Source organism: Vespula vulgaris, chromosome 1 (genome assembly GCF_905475345.1).
Source record: "Vespula vulgaris chromosome 1, iyVesVulg1.1, whole genome shotgun sequence".
NCBI classification, from domain to species: domain Eukaryota; kingdom Metazoa; phylum Arthropoda; class Insecta; order Hymenoptera; family Vespidae; genus Vespula; species Vespula vulgaris.
In genome coordinates, this window is record NC_066586.1 from 1304705 (window position 1) to 1322500 (window position 17796).

Below are 17796 nucleotides of genomic sequence, written 5' to 3' on the forward strand. Positions count from 1 at the left end.
CCTAGCTAGCCTACTTACTTATGCAATACAATATACGGGGTTTTTTTTTTAATCGCGCGCGCACGCGCCCTCACAATCGCGCATACGTACACGTGTACATTCATTATAAGTGCTTTTTCGTATATTAGAACTGTTCTTGTTTGTCATAAGTATTGTAATTATTTTTATATGTATACTCGTGTCTTCAGTTTGTGTATTTCTGTATGTATACATATATATATATATATATATATATATATATATAAATGTATATATATGTATATGTATATATATATGTGTGTTTTTTCTTGTATATATGTCTATATATATAGACGTGCACATATATATATATATATATATATATATGTACGCGCGGATATATGTGTGTATGTATATATATATATATATATATATATATATATATATATATATATAATATTTATACGATCTCATATAGAACAATAATCGAAAACATATCCCTCGCGTTTCTTCGCGATCGCGCCTACGCAACGGCGGCGCCTGTACGTACCTCCCACGCGTGCTGTGATTGCGTACACCCTCGATATAAACACACACACACACATATATATATGTTTATATCGAAGAAAATAAATCTTAACATCTTTTAAACTCGATGTGAATGAAACTACTAACGAACCTAATTTTAACATATTGTTAGATCGTCGATCGCTATTCGACGTAACAAGGAATAGGAAAACTATGAACAAGTTCGAACGAAATTGATAAAAATCTATTATAGAAAAAGAGAGGGGATAAAAGAAAGAATTTGTGAGACCGATGCGTGGAATCATTTAAAGAATTGTCAACGAATAAAGAATGAGATATCAAAAGAAAAAAAAAAAAAAGAAGAAGAAAAAAAGATCGAAATTCCCTCGGCGAAGATCGTCGATTCGGCGTGAAAAATATCGTCGACGTATTTTTTTTTTTTTTTCTTTTTTCGTGTTTCTTTTTCTTTTACTCTGTTTTGTTGTCATTGTTGTTGTCGTTGGAAATACGAGGGCGGCGTAAAAACGAAGGGATAAATTTTTCCACGCGGCTCTTTTTCTTTTTTCTTTTTTTTCTTTTTGGTTTTTTTTTCTTCCCTATACACGTTCGGATCCATGGATCCGCTACGATCGAAGAGATGATCTTTTGTGCTTTTAGGCACAAAACCGCGATGAGCGAAGAAGCGCGAAAGGTGTTATTATGGAAGTTACGAAAAGTGGGAAGAGACGCAAAACGCGAGCGAGCGTACACCCCCGTTTGCTCTTATGGGAAGCCGATAAAAGAACAGAGAGAGACGGTATCGAGAAGGAAGACCACGTGTCCCTCTTTTTCCACCTGTCAATCGTCGCTCCTTTTATATAGGTATTATACAATTCCTTGTTTTCTGTTTTTTTTTTTGTAATTTTTTGCTTTTCTTTTCCTTTATTTAACTTTTTTTTGTCTTCTTTTCTTTTCTTTTTTTCTTTTCTTTTTTTTTCCTTTTTCCTTTAATTTTATATCCTTTTAGGTACGACCACACAAAGAGAGATTGAAATGTCCGAATATGTTCAGATAAATACTTTCAAAGTGACGTCCAATTTTGATTATCAAAAAACGTTCTATGTTAAAATATAATATATGTATGTATGGTATGTACGTATGTAAGTTAATAGAGTGATCGTGCCTAATTATTTATATTTCCATAAAAGTTGAACGATTACAACATTCAGGCTGATTTATTTAATTTACTTTACTTTTATTTTTACTTTTACTTTTACTTTTACTTTTACTTTACTTTACTTTACTTTATTTATTTTATTTATTTTACTTTATTTTATTTGTTTTTTTCCTTTTTGTTTTGTCTTTTTATTTTTTTTGGTTTTTCTTTTTTTCTTTTTTTTCCTTTTTCAAAGGGAGCACGCCGAATCGTCGTTTTCCTTCGCCGAATAAATAAAGGAGGGAGAGGTCTCCTCTAATAATATCAATATTACGAATCTATCGAGATTCTCTTAATAATCGTAACACGACTATATGGGTCGGTAGATAAGGAAATAGGGGTGTATGGTTAGAGGGAGAGGGGATTGTAGGGCGTTGGAAGGGGAGATGGAGGGTGGGTCTTGTATCGAGCACGTGGAGATACGCGAAGGCCGAGTCTCAGAGAAGTAGATTAAATTCTATCGACGAGTACACGAGAAGAATCGAGAATACACGCGATAATAATAAATCGGCACGCAGCTTTCTCTCGTCTTCCTCGTTTTTCTCGTCGTCACAAGAAAAAAAAAGAAAAAAAAACAAAACAAAAAAAAGACAGATAAAGTAAGCTCGGCATCGTCGTCGTCGTCGTCGTTGCGTTCCTCTTCTATTTTTCTTCGTTTCTTCTTTTCTTCTCTCTCTCTCTCTCTCTCTCTCTCTCTCTCTCTCGCTCTCTCTCGCTCTCTCTTTTTCTTCTCGACGATCGAAGAACGAGCGAGCACGAGAGATTCGCTCTGGCACGCGAGCCAAAAGCGCATCTTACTCGACTTCTCTCTTTCTCTTTCACTCTCTCTCTCTCTCTCTCTCTCTCTCTCTCTCTCTTTCACTCTTTCACTCTCTCTCTCTCTCTCTCTTTCTCTATCTCCCTCCCTCTCTCTTCCCATTTCGATTTCTTCCCGTTTCGTTGGCATTCCCGTTGCGAAGCTCGGAAGGCCCATTATTTTTTAGAGGAGAACGGGTAACTAGGGTGTCGCGGGTGCTGCTATGGCCATCAGAGGTGCCGGTGGCAAGGCCACCGGTATGTGGTAATATTTACACTGTGGCCGCATACACGCACCCTTCACTGCGTCCCTGCACACGGTTACGCGATTCTCGATCACCTCCACGTTTCCTGAAAATATTTATAATGTTAAAATATTGCATATTTTTTATTCGACTAATTTATACACATACATATTATACGTATATACGTGTATAGATATATACACATATAACGTAAGTAAATATATCATTCATTCCTTTATCGCTTTAGAAATTCAAAATTAGTTTGCACGAGGAAGAAAATAATACGCGATAAGGACTTTTTTTAGGATCAAAGATTTTAATATTCGTGACTGCAAAGTGCATATATATATATATATACATACATATATATTATATGTATGACATGCATATTCAATGTCTTACGATAGAGATATAGTCCAATGAAAAATGCATGCTTACTACCTTAGCTATCGGATTACGTGGCGATAATTTCTGTGTAACGAAAAACCGATGGGTAATACGATACGAATTGTTACGTTACGAATAAGTTTTCTTTCTTTTTTTCTTCTTCTTCTTTTATTCTCTTTTCGAGTTAAGTGAAAAATTATTTGTCCATATCTGGATAGAGATTAGAAAACGAATAGAAGAAAAAGAGAAAATGTACGACGAGAAATTGAAAGAAACGTATGCAATTTGCTAAGAAATTTCTTGTTGTAAGAATTAATTATAGAAAAGAAAATGAATGTATACTAAGCGCGAACAAATACGAACGTTACGAACGTACGAAGGAGATTTGGAACGAGAGCAAACGGACGATCTATTTCGAAACAACTAATGAAGTCGATCGAACGGAACGGTAAAATAAAATGAAGTCGAAGCTTGGTACACAGTGGGTTAGAATGGCGGAGGAGGGTTATGGGGGATGGGGAAGGGATGGTTGGAGAGGTATGGGGAAACTGTGCGTACGTGCGGTTCTCTCAAATCGAGGCCAACCTGAGTGATTTATCGGTACGTAATTGTGATGCGTCTCGCGTTCCTGGAATCGACAAATTTGCGGGAACGATTGAAAACGAATATAAAGAAACGAACGAGAGAGAGAGAGAAAGAGAGAGAGAGAGAGAGAGAGAGAGAGAGAGAATACTTCTTATGGAATTTCAATAAACGAATTATTTCCGCCTACAGAGATATTTCGACGAGCAAGAATTTTGTCGACGTTGAAATCTATTCGTTAGAGAGAAAGAGAGAGAGAGAGAGAGGATGGATTGGTCAGAAGGAACGGAGACGAATGAACATAAAGAAAAAAGAAGTAGCACGGATGATATTTAAAAGGGTTGTTTCTTTTCTCAAGGTTTCTATTTTTTTTTTTTTTTTTCTTAAATAGACAAATATCTTTCGATCCTCCGTTGATAATAAGTCGAAAAAAGAAAAAAAAAAGAAAAGAGGAAAGAGATATATAAGTATACATAATTTTATAATTTAATATAACATATGTAATGAATTTATTTAATATAATATAATTAATTAATATACTATATATATAGATAGATATAATAATTAATGATAAAAGATATTTCGTATTAATCCGAGATAAAAGGGTTGCAAGTTGGATTAAAAGATAAACGTTTTTTCGATCTATCACAAGAAAATAAAAATGTCCAAGATCTCTAAACGAAAAAATTCATACGCTTCCGATATAACTTACCGTCACTGAGATGGATAAACTTGCAGGCGGGACGGTTGCACACTTGTCGATTAAAATCTTGGCACACCGGGAGGGTGTCCAGTAACTGAAAGAAAATGTTCCAAGTACTATTATTTAATGAGTTACATACGCATCGCGTACGACGCGTTAATCGTAATCTTAATTATTATCATTTCGCATGTACTTACACGCGCATCATACACGCACAGACGCAATCAAGACGTATCATCGCGTTCTACATTCATTCGTCAAGCAATCATCTTTCTCTTTCTTTCTTTTCTCTCTCTCTCTCTCTCTCTCTTTCTCATCATACGTGTATCGAACATATGTTCTCTACATCAGACTCATTCATACACTCATTCAACGAAACTTTTCAGATGTTAGAGCATATTCACGGGTACATTACATGCTCTAAAAAATCGAATCATATATATATATATATATATATGTATGTATATATATGTATATATCTATTTATATATACATACATATATATATTTTTTACGTATGTATTATTAATTAATTACTACGGACGTGCGAACGATCGACGTATACATTGCTTCGTTGCATATAACATTATCCAAGTATTTGAAACGAACTGGAGAAAAAAAAAAGAAAAAAAAAAAGAATTGTACACACACTATCGAGGATATACCTCGATTCGTTAAAAATTATTATTCATAATAAATACCTGTAATTTAATCGAACGACGACGGTCGATCGTTCGTACGTTGCGAATTAAAATATAAATTTGCAGTAGAACTTTCATTTTTCAAATACAAACAAACGGGACATTCCCTACGCAGTCTGTGATCATTAAAATTGTCGTTTAAATGTTATTGTCGCAAGGGAACCTTGCATCTTTGTATCGTGTCGTTTTGCGGTAAGATCGGCGATTCTTGTCGGGGAATATACAAAGAAGACCGAATAAATCGACCGACACCGCACTAACAGGGATATGGGAAGTATCATTAACATGTATATATATATATATATATATATATATATATATACACACTTTGCGTGTATGACCCTTTCTTTTTTCTTTTTCCTTTTTTCTTTCTTAATTTTTCTTTTTTTTTCCTTTTTTTATTTTTCTAACTCTTTTTAGGCTGCGCGTCGAAACCTTCTCGATACACCGAGTGCAAGGAGCGTGCTTAAAACACGGGGTTCTTTGACTCGCAAATTAATCGATCGTTTAATTCTTCCATTCTTTTCTTTAAAATCCAAACTCAATTTAGAAGAAAATTGTTTCCTGTTAAAATTATGACGATTCAATCGCGTTAAACATCGAACATTTTTAATCGATCGTATCGTTGAACGCCTTTTGATAACTTTCACATTTTGTATATTAATTTGAAGCGACGCGATAAAACGTTCGATAAAATTAGCGAATCAAAGCTTGTGGAAGCCCTCTTCTCAGCGGGCCATTCAGCACAGTGACTAGACTGAAATTCGATTTATTTAAATTTAACAAAAGTGTGTTGGTAGATGGTAAAGCAACGATCGTGGGACCTTTTCTGCCTTCTTTTTTTCTTTTTTCCTTTTTCTTTCACTTTCTTTTTTCTTTTTTCTATAAAGCTCATTGCTTCGCTCTCTCTCGATATCAAATAACGTGTGCTAAACATCGACTTAACGTAAAACCTATTTTGCAAAGATAAAACAATAATTATGTTAAATGTGTGCATGTGTAGATATAATATGTAGGCAAATATATCTCAAATATATATATATATATATATATATATATATAAAAATAGAAAAACATGAACGATTATTCTCTTTTATTCGTCGTCACGCAGAATCTATCGAATCTCGACGTCGCGCAAAAAAGTTTATTTAAATATAGAGAGATGAAAGGAGGAAAGAAAGTAAATAAATAAAAAATAAACAAATAAATAAAAAGATTCCAAAAAAATAAAAAAAAAAATTATGAGAAAGAATAGAATGAGTATATCGCAAGAAGAGACTACGATAGAAAGATCCGATCGGAGAAGGATTATCGGATCGTTTGGCCGTCGAGAGATTGACAGATGTATGCATATTATATTTAGACACACACACACAACACACACGTACACTCGTATCTAGAAGATTAATCATATATCCGAAATATAATAGACAAATGCGAGCAAATAGATTAAACATCAAATTCCAGAGAGAATGGTATTCGTGTTAGCAAAACGTTAGGTTAAAGCATTAACAACCTACCAGACAGATATCTAAGGAAAAAAAAATATATATATATATATGTGTGTATATATATATATATAGAAAAACAAAAAGTTTCATCGCGCAAAAGTATACCATAGGCTCACCATAGAAGCGTGCAAAATATATTTATAAATAAATAAATATATATATATTATAACATATATAATATATATATTATTTTTCTACGCATATATATATATGTGTATATAAAAATGCTATCATGTAAGAAGTAACGGGAATCTTATATATCTCTTGCCGTATATGTATGTATATATAATATCGATAGAATATTTTCGGCAAAGGGTAATTAATACAAGAATGTAATGACTATAATAATGAGATAATAATATAAGAAAAACGATGATAATAATAATTATAATACTAATAATAATAATAGTAATAATAATAATAATGATAATAATAATAATAATAATAATAATAATAATAATAATAATAATAATAATAAAAATATTTCGTATAACGATAATGTAGTATAGTTAATAGGAATAATAATAAGAAGAAGAATAATAAGAATAAGAATAATAACAGTAATAATACTAAAACTAATAATAATAATAATAATAATAATAATAATAATAATAATAATAATAATAATAATAACAAGAGAACAATAAATATAATTCTTGCAACTGCGTAAGAGATAATTTGCTACGAACACAGAGTCTGGTCATGCAAATAATGGCCCGGGAGAAGGGGGATCGGTGCTTGGGTGATATAACGAATATAATACGTATAATAAGTGACAGAGATACAAATGTTCGCGAACTGTGGATAACACTAACTTCGTCGTGTCATACGTCTCGAATTATTTACGGATGTTAAAAGATATAGATAATTAGATAGATAAATAGATATATAGATATACAGAGAAAAAGAGAAAGAGAGAAAAGAAAGATTTTAAAAAGTATAGTTCGACAATAATAATAAAGAAGGAAAAACGAAAGGAATAGAGACATTATGAAAAATAGATCAAATTGGAGAAAATTCGAGACGGAAGTAAATACTCTGTCTTCTATCATTTAGCGACACGATATATTAGATAATATATGTATCCATGTATATATGTAGATATGTATGTATATTGGGACGAGAAGTTAAAAAGTGCGAGGCATCATCACCCAAGCGTTCGTGTACTGCCAAAAGCCGACTCTCACCGGTCGCCAAATTTCGGTTCGCCCGCGTGAACGTGAAAATGTCGTTTTGCACGTTTGAAAAAAAGAATAAAATAAAATAAAATGATAAACGAACAAAAAAAGGATGAAAAATAAAAAATAAAATAAATATAGAGATAGAAAGAGAAAGGGGAAAAAAGAGGATGTTTAACGCGTAGTAGACGAGTATAATTCTATTATTATTACCGAAGGAAATATTTTATGAAAGAGAGAGAAGAAAAAGGGATAAAGAGAGAAAGAGAAAGTGAAAAAGAAAAACGTATATTCGAACGATTCACGCGGGCGTAACGATCGACGATGGCGGAGAGACTGGACCGGTCAGTCAGCGGACATTGGCCTTGTATAAATATGGATGTGGGATGTCGTAAGCTGTCAAATTAATAATATTCTACTGCAAATAAGTTCAACACTATATATCAACTGCGACTCCGCAACCATAACAACATAGCTGCTGTTAACAAAAATGGTATGATAGTATAATGTACTATGTATAGATATAATTCTTGCGTTTATCATGAGGTATGGATCTATTCTTTTTTTTACAAATATAGAAAAGAGATCGCTGAACGATCGGTCGATCGATCGAGCGTTTCTTTTTTTTTTTTCTTTCTCTTTTATATATTTTTTTTTCTTTTTCTTCACAAAGGCAAACATTTTCGGAAAGCTTTGTCAGTGTGTGTATGTGTGCGTATGCGATAATGTTGTTGCATCATAATATGTTTATGTATGTGTGTGTGTGTGTGTGTGTGTGTACGATTGTTTATGAAATATTCGTTGACTCGAATTTAATGTCGCGAGCGCGATTATGGCGTCTTCCTTTTTATCACAACGTTTTTCCCGGTTTTTCTACAAACGACTTCTCTCATTCTTCGTGTGTGTTCGCATCGGAAGCATTCTAAATATGCAAGCATATATACGGATAAAAGAGGGCGGGAAGGAGGTCGGCAGAGGGGTAGTTGAGGTTGAGCGGCGGTTAGGAAGGTGAGTGAAAGGTGTGAACGGGGGTTGGTACTGCATTTCTTAGAGCGCAATTAAAAAACGATTTTTCAGCGAGAGAAAAAAAAGTGCTGCACGTTTAATGTACTTCCGAAGTACGACGAACCGTGTCACTGCGTCTACAAAATTTATTCCTTTTGCAAAACGAGAAATCTTTCTGCTGTCGTAGTTGTAAAAGAGAAAATAGAAAAAGAGAGAGAGAGAGAGAGGAAAAAAAATGAAAAAAAAAAAATAATAATAAAAGAACAAACTCACGGGGAAATAAAAAAAAAGAGAGAGAAAAATAGAATTAAAATCACACGATTGTTCTTAATATCATAATGAATATAAATTAGGGAGGAAGAAAGGAAATAGAAAAGAAACAAAAAAGTGAATAAGTAAATAAATACAAAACAAATAAAAAAAAAAAAAAATGCCGCGTTCGGATAAGAAAGTCGCTCTATGTAGTTTATGGAATATAACAAGCGTGCATCTCTCTTTCTTCGTGAATATAGGTTTGTTGTGAGGGTGACGACAACGCTTTCGAAATAGCATAATAATAATATATAATTATTGGTATAATTATAATAATAATAATAATAATAATAATAATAATGATAATGATAATAATAATAATAATAATAATAATAATAATAATAATAATAATAATAATAGACAAACACCAGATATATAAGGCAGTGGTTATTCGCAGTTATAGTTGCGGTGAGCAGTCGTGAGGGAGATGCCCCCAAAAGCTACGTGTTAGCCAAAGTTAATCGAAAGATGAGGATCATGTCGAATCACGATTTTCTTTTCCTTTTTTATTTCTTCTCTCTCTCTCTCTCTCTATATATATATATATATATATATATATATATATATATATATATACATATATATATATATATATAAATTAATAACACGACAAAGCAAGGGTAATGAATTGATGTTTAATTAAAGAATGATCGTCATCGACATGTCGTCCTCCTTCGTCAACCTTGTAGGTTAGCAGCATTAAATGTTCGAGCTTGCATCAAAGTACCACGAGGGTAATTACGTCCGAGAATATGTGTGAGATAAGATGATGATCTAAAAAAAAAAAAGGAAGAAAAAAACAAAACAAAACAAAAACTAAAAAGAGAAAGAGGCAAAAGAAAAAGAAAAAAGAAAAAAATTGAGAAACAAATAAAGAATAAATATACCTCGATAAGAGATCGGACAATACGCATGCAGAAAAAAACTGATTGTTATAACTGATTTTATTATTAAATATCACGTGGTGCTTCTGATGCAAACTCGAGACTGGGTAAAAAACTGGTTACAATAATGAGTCTACCTGTCCGCAGCTGTCTGTGTAGACGACACAGTGAGCGTTTTGGGGGACCACGTGGGCCCCGACAGTGGCTAAGGCTGCTAAGGCGATCCACATGCAGCAAACGAGGCAGTGTTCGTACGGTATTTTTTTCAAATATCGGTAGTTGTTTCGTTCGGTCGTTCGTTACCAGATCCGATCGAATTCGGTGGAGAAGAAGAAGACACCAAAAAACAAAGGAGGTCACGTCGAACGTGTCCTCGGGAGGTTCACCCAGGTACATGGTAGATTTTTTCGTTTGGTTTTGTTTTTTTTGTTTTTTTGTTCATTTCATTTCATTTCATTTCATTTCATTTCATTTCATTTCATTTTCATGTTTTTTTGTTCAGTTTCGTTGGGTATTTTTTTTTGTTGGTTTTTTTAGTTGGTTTTTTGTCGTTTGGTTTTTTGTATTTTTGCAATTGGTTTTTTGTTTTTTTTTTTTTTTGTTTTTACATTTTTTGTTTTTTTCCGACAGACACGTCCGTTGGTCAGAGACAGTTTTGTTCGTTTGTTTTTGTGTTTGTTTTTTTTTGTACGTTTTTTTTTTTTTTTTTTTTTTTTTTTAATTTTTTTTTGTATTCCAATAATTTGCACTCGCGTGAAAACGACGTAAAAGTGTCGGCGATAATCGAGAAGAAAAGAAAGAGAAAAAAAAAAAAAAAAGAAGAGAAAAAAAGAATCGTTTTCGATAGGTACCAAGCGGATGACACGCACGAGACGAGTATAAAACGTGGAAAATGAAAGCGTTGGTTGGTGCGAGTAGTAATTTTTATCGAGTTCACGGTAGAGTTAGTTAGCAAAATTTCCAGAAAAACGAGTAACGCGAATAACGATGTAGCAGCATGTACCAGGGTGCATTGTTCGCATTCGGTTAAATAGTGTGTGTGTGTGTGTGTGTATATTTTTTTTCATTGTTTTTTTTTTTGGATTTTTATTGTTCGTTTATGTAAAAATTTTTTTATTAATTGGATTCACGGGTGATGGATGGATATAAGTATTCGAGGGGACGAACTTACGAGAATGTGATAATAAAATATAAGTCCGTCGAATCGAGGAGGTCAAACGATAAAAATCGATGGACCAATTAGATTGATCGGATAAAGTGGGAGAGGGAAGAGGGAAACAAAACAAAAAAAAAATAACGCGACCGATAAAGCAAATCGCGTGCACGCACGCATATGCACGTGCATACATGTATATCAAAAAAAAAAATATATATGTATATTATGTGTATGTATATATATATATATTTTTTTCATATTCCAATCGAGAGAAAAAATCATTTTCGAAGCATCGACGCGTACGTGCCAAAGTTTGAATTTTATATTTTATTCGTCGTTTGGGGCGAATGAATTTCGACGAAGTATCATGTACGACGGCGTCGTGAAGAACGAAGAAAAAAATAATAAAAAAGATAAAAGGAGAAAAAAAGAAAGAAAGAAAGAAAGGAAGGAAGAAAGAAAGAAAGAAAGAAAGACAAAAAGAAGAGGAGGAAGAAAGAAAAGAAATTTAAAAAGAGAACGCAACGTAGGATCGACCCATCACCGAAAAAAAAAACCATAAAAAAATAAAAAAGAAAAAAAGGGAGAGAGAAAAAAAGCAAAACACAATTCCTCGATCGTCCGTGTCGCAGGGAGCGACGAATGGATTGATAAAAAAAGAAAAAAAAGAAAAAAAAACAAGAACAAAAAAGAATTTCAATTCGTCGTTGTCGTTGTTCGGTCATGATTATTATTATTTTTTGTTTGTTTTTGTTTTCGATCGATATATAAATATATATATATTTTTTTTATTTGTAATATCGAATCGTTTCATTGGACGTTCGTTTCAGAACGATCGGACGAAAGATCGAAAGGAAAATGTGTTGTTCCCGACGATTGCGTGATTTATTAAGTCACGACGAGTTCTCGTGTTTTGATTTGACGTCGATGAAATTTTTGTGGACGTGGATGGACGGATTGACGAGAGGGAGAATGATCACAATCGCCACATGGATAGTAGGTCAGGGAGAGACATACGATCGTTGATGGTTAATGGTTGGTTGGTGGTGATAATAGTAGTAGTAGTAGTAGTAATAGTAATAGTAATAGTAATAGTAGTAGTAGTAGTAGTAGTAGTAGTAGTAGTAGTAGTAGTAGTAGTAGTAGTAGTAGTAGTAGTAGTAGTAGTAGGGTAGTGATAGTGGTGGTAGTGGTAGTATAAGTAAGCACGGGTCACCAGGTATATTCGTTGTGGTCGTAGAGAGTAGGACAGGTCGCAGGAATCGATTTTCAAGATCGGATGGCGTTCTCGGGATCGTGCAGAGGCCAAAGGACGAAGAAATTCGAGTGGTATGGAATTATTCAGGAAGAACGTAAGCGTTGGCGGATGATATCAAACGGTGTAGAGAGAAGACCGATCGTTTTCGGTTGGAAGACGTGCGGGTGATATCCAGGCGAGGGCAAGCATGAAACAGAAATTTCAAAGAAAGACCATGAACGATCAGTGAGTAAACGTGCAATTTAACGAAAATACGTATATATAAGAGCGTATATATACATGTATAGTACGATATTATAGCTCCTTCGCTCTCTCTTTCTGTACACGTATCTAAGAGAAATATAGAAAAAATAATTCACGCATTTATCGAGAAACGGATCGGTTTATTGGATCTGTCGGTATAAATTCTTTTTCTTTTTTCTATTTTTTTTTTATATATATATATAAATATTTTTTCTGTCTTTCTTCTTTGCTGTGCTTCGTCGTTTTCGAGGCAACGTCGACGAAAAAAAGGAAGTAAATTGTTGATCGTCGTAAGCCGTTCCGATTCTCGACGATCTTCTTAAACTACTAATTTAAAAGGATCGACACCATATTTAAAGGACGCTGTAAATAATTGCGCGTACGCTGTAAACAAATGAAATTATATAAGAATACAGTAAAAAAGATCGAAATGTATCATATCACCAGTGCATTCAGTATTGGGGGGGGTTTCTTTCTTTTCTTTTTTTTTTTTTTCTTTTTCAATTCTGTTCTTTTTTTTCTTTCTTTTTCTTTTTTTGCAAAACGAATCAAAATGCATTCGTGCACTCGACTAACGTTTAAATCGCTCGCTCAGAATAGTGTTCGCATGCGCTTGTCTGTAGATCTGTTTATGTATGTCTCTCTGTATGCATGTATGCATGTATCTATGTATTAACAAGGCATCGCGCGTTCGTTGCGGCTAAGTTTAGTGCGTGTATCGTTTTCGTCGTTTCGTCTGTTTGTGCGTGTATATATATATGTGTGTGTGTGTACATGTGTATATATATATATATGAATATATGTATATGTGTGTATACATGTAAGTATATATACGTAAACGTGCAGTTCGTGGAGTTTGCGTCAGCCCATAGATTAAAAGAACGAGGTGCGCTAAGACGACGTAGGTGCTTCAGATAACGCGAGCGGTGATAACGCGGGGAGAATACACAGAATAATATGTATATATATATATTGCGATAATGCATGCATACTTGTTGTGTTGGCGAATTACAGGCGAAGCTATTTGTTCTACTGAATACATGCGAGACTTACTTACGTATGTATGTATATATATATATATGTATGTTAAGTACACTGAACACATATACATATATATTATAAAGAAAAAGAACAAACAATGCGTTTTACGAAAGCGCTAATAAGCTGCACGGCAGGTGGTGTTGCACTTGTACATATGCACATACACATGTATTTATGTATGTATGCATGTATGTATGTATAAAGACGAAAGCATGTAAAAAGAACAAAAAAAAAAAGAAGAAATAGTAATAGTAATAGTAGTAGTAGTAGTAGTAGTAGTAGTAGTAATAGCAGAAGAAATAGTAGAAGAAGAAGAAAAAATTGCAGAGCTGTGCGACAAAATGACGTGCTACTGCGATCGGTACTTACATCGGAAAGAGTGCTTCACATCGGCTTTAATATCGACATACACACGCGTGTATCTACCGTTCGTTCATTTGTCATGTCCTGGACATTAGAACCCAGGTATAAACCATCGTCAAATCATCCTGGACATTTCAGAGCGCATCCCTGGCTTAATTTGCTCCCCTGTTTGTCCGAGGCTATAAACCTTTGTTTACATATTTGCGTAACGTGATGGTACCAATGAGCCGCGCTTGCCACTCTCGTGTGTGCAAACCCGGGCCACAGACATCGCCCACTTTACTAACCCCCGTTGAATTTTGTGGGACGTAAAACCCCATCTCTTTTTCCACCATCCTGCTCTTCCTACAGACGGGATGAGACCGCTAAATCGAATTAATTTTATGAAAATCCGAACCGTTATGCATATATATCTATATATGTATACACGTATATACCTACATATATACATGTATATATATACATATATATATACCCTTTAGATCTCGTTACTTTTTTTTTATATATAATACATGTATACATATATATATATATATATGTATGTATGTATATATGTATATACTTTTTTTTGTCTCTTTTCGTTCGTATGCCTCCACTTTCCAGACCGATGCGTACGCGTGCTCTTTTCCACCATGGCAAAGATAATAAAGCGTGACTTCGATAAGGGGTGATGTACAAAACACTGCGTAGCACTCTTTTCTCCCATATAGAAAGAACGAAAACGATAATTCCAAAGCGATGTAAGCTCAAGAACGTGCTCCGCTTTTATCCTTGGAGCTTGCTTTACGAAAATCCGCGAAATTCTTCGTTTCTCTCTCTCTCTCTCTCTCTCTCTCTCACTCTCTCCCTCTCTCTCTCTCTCTCGCTCTCTCTCTCTCTCGCTCTCTTCCTGGGATTTCTCTTTTCGTCATATATTTTTTTCTGATTTTTTTTTCTTTTTTTTTCTCTCTTTTTTTTTCTTTTCTTATCCCTCCATCTTTTCCATCACCGTCCCATTCAGTCGATAATAATTATTTTTTTTTTCACTTGGAATCCTGATCTTCTTTTTTTGCATCTTTTTTCTTTGCCATCGATATACATATATATATATATATATATATATATATATATATATATATATATAATGAATATATATAAAAGGCCTTTCTTTGTGTGCCAAGCGTTATAGAACAATTCATTACGCATACGCGCGATATATTTTACGCAGGCTTATATAGCGGCGAAAAAAAACAATAAAAGCTAGAAATAGGAAGCGGGGGAAAAGGAAAGATATGTATGTATGTATGTACGAATGGGATTTTTCAAATGGTCGATTTGTTAAACTATAATACATTTATATATATATAGTAATCTGTTATAGAAAGAAATAATTCGAGATAGGGACGATCGATCGAACGTTTTATCGAAGGGTGGATTAAAGGTAGGATAACATATCGCAGGTGTATACGATCGATGGATCTTCGATCTCGAATTTTCGTCGACCATTCTCGTCTCTTTGTTTTTCCTTCTTACTTTTCTATTTCTTTTTTTCTTTCTTTTTTTTCCTGTTTCTCTTTCTTTTTTTTTAGCGTTCGTCTCCTTTCAAAGCACATACTTTTTACAATGTAATGTGGCGATTGCATAAAACTTGGAAATTGGATGTGGAAATTTAGTTTAGGATGTGTGATTCTTTTCGGGGTGGAATATACAGGGGGAAGGGGGTCGTATAATATATATTATATATATATAAATATCTAATAAATGCCGGATATATATATAAAAATGTATATATAAAATCTCTCCTCTTCGTGCCTCAGAGAGTATATATATATGTATTTCGCAAACTAAAGCACAGGAAAAGCAATGGGCAAGAAAAAAGGTGGGGTGAGAAGGTGATGAGTGATGAGTGAAGGAGATGGAAGGGAATATGGTTGTAAGGATTGGACGTATATATGTATATGTATATATATATATATATAAACGTCATTTTATTATCAAAGAAGAGAGAGAGAGAGAGATAGAGAGATAGAGAAAGAGATGAAGAAATAGATAGATAGATAGAGAGAAAGAGAGGCGAAATAGAGAGCGCGTGAGTCGTACACTTTTTTACGGTGTTCTTTATAATAATAAAAGCATCTAACATCTACAAGGTTTAGAAACGACCGTGTGCTTGGCTCGTTTACGTGCAATCGGTGGAGAGAGAGGTAAGAAAATGAGAAAAAGATAAAGACAGAAAGATAGACAAAAAGAGAACGAATGAATGAATGAACGAAAGAAAGAAAACGAGAAAAAAATAAAATGATACGTCTGACAATCGCGATTTCATTTCGGCGAACAAAAGTGAAGGACAAAGTGAAAAGACCAAAGATCGTGTCTGAGAGGAAAAAAGAAAGAGAGAGAGAGAGAGAGAGAGAGAAGAAATAACAGTTTTACTCTAGAGAAGAGTCTCAACCCCTTTTTCTTCATCTTGGATCTTTTCGTTGGATCTCCTACCGACTGCACGTAGAATGGAAAAAAAGAATTGCCAAGAAAGTAGGAGATAGGGGAAGAAAAGAGAGAGAGAGAGAGAGGAAGAGAGACGGAAAAGAGAGAAGAAGAAGAAGAAACTCAATCAAAGTGTAACTCAATCGGTGACTGCGAAACAAGATCGATTATATTCGTCGAACTTGGAATCGTTCCTATAGGCTCCGACGAACCGTGAAAGAATAGTAAATAGCGTGAAAGTAAAGTGAATAACGATAAGGTGAGAAATGTGAATGGAGAAGGAAAAGGAGGAGGAGGAGGAGGAGGAGGAGGAGGGAGGAGGAAGAAGAAGAAAAAGAATAAGAGATAGTAAACAGTAAATATAGTATTACAAGCGCACGGTGGTGTCGAACATATGTATTTCATAAACAGGTATCTAATTAATGAAGATGATAAGAAGTAAAGTGAAATAAAATAAAACGAATAAATAGTATAAATAATATAAATAATATAAATAATATATATAAAAGTATAGAGAGAGAGAGAGAGAGAGAGAAAAAAAAGAAACAAAGGGAAGCAGGAAGCAAGGTTAAAGACGGTGAGCAATAATCGGCGCAATATTGAGTAAATACATGATATATATATGTATATACGATATATGTATACATATATATATGTAAATATATAAATATTACATTGGGGGGGGGGATTAGCAAATTGTTCAGGGAAGATCCATTTTGTCGATAGAAAGAGATGAAATAAGAAGAAGCATTAATAAAACAAATATTCATGCATTTCTCAAGCATTATTATTACAAATACTGGCTGACTCCTTGACAAACCCCGTGAGCGTGCATGCGCAAAAACGCATTCGAGATCTTCGTGGACTCGGATCGATCGAGTCGGCGCAAGGCTAACTACACACAATGTTTCTTTTCGAATTTTTTCAAAATTTTTTTCTTCTTTTTTTTTCCTTTCCTTTCTCGGTATATAGCTCGTTTTCATTAATGAACTGAACGAAATACACACGTCAATTCTCTCAATGTGGTGGTTCTACTCTTTTGCCGTATATAGACACTATATATTATTATTATTATTATTAATTATTAATTATTATTATTATGATTTTTATTTTAATTGTTATTATTATTATTATTATTAATTATTATTATTATTATTATTAATTATTATTATTATTCTATTTAGAGAGAGAGAAATGTACGTATATGTATACGTATTATATATCTATACGTAAGTGCATACTCGACTTATTATACCACGTGGGGCATAATGAATGCGCTGATATTTGCA

General features: G+C 33.7%; 1 protein-coding gene across 22 annotated transcripts in view; it reads right to left on the bottom strand.

The window, feature by feature from the left end:
* Positions 1-17257: 17257 nt before the first annotated feature.
* LOC127063440 (mediator of RNA polymerase II transcription subunit 15-like) overlaps positions 17258-17796 on the bottom strand; it is a 378635-nt gene continuing 378096 nt past the window's right edge. For all 22 annotated transcript variants that reach the window (XM_050993320.1, XM_050993338.1, XM_050993249.1 and 19 more), the window contains one exon: positions 17258-17796. This exon is cut by the window's right edge and continues 8315 nt beyond it. The gene's annotated coding sequence lies outside the window, so the exon portion shown is untranslated.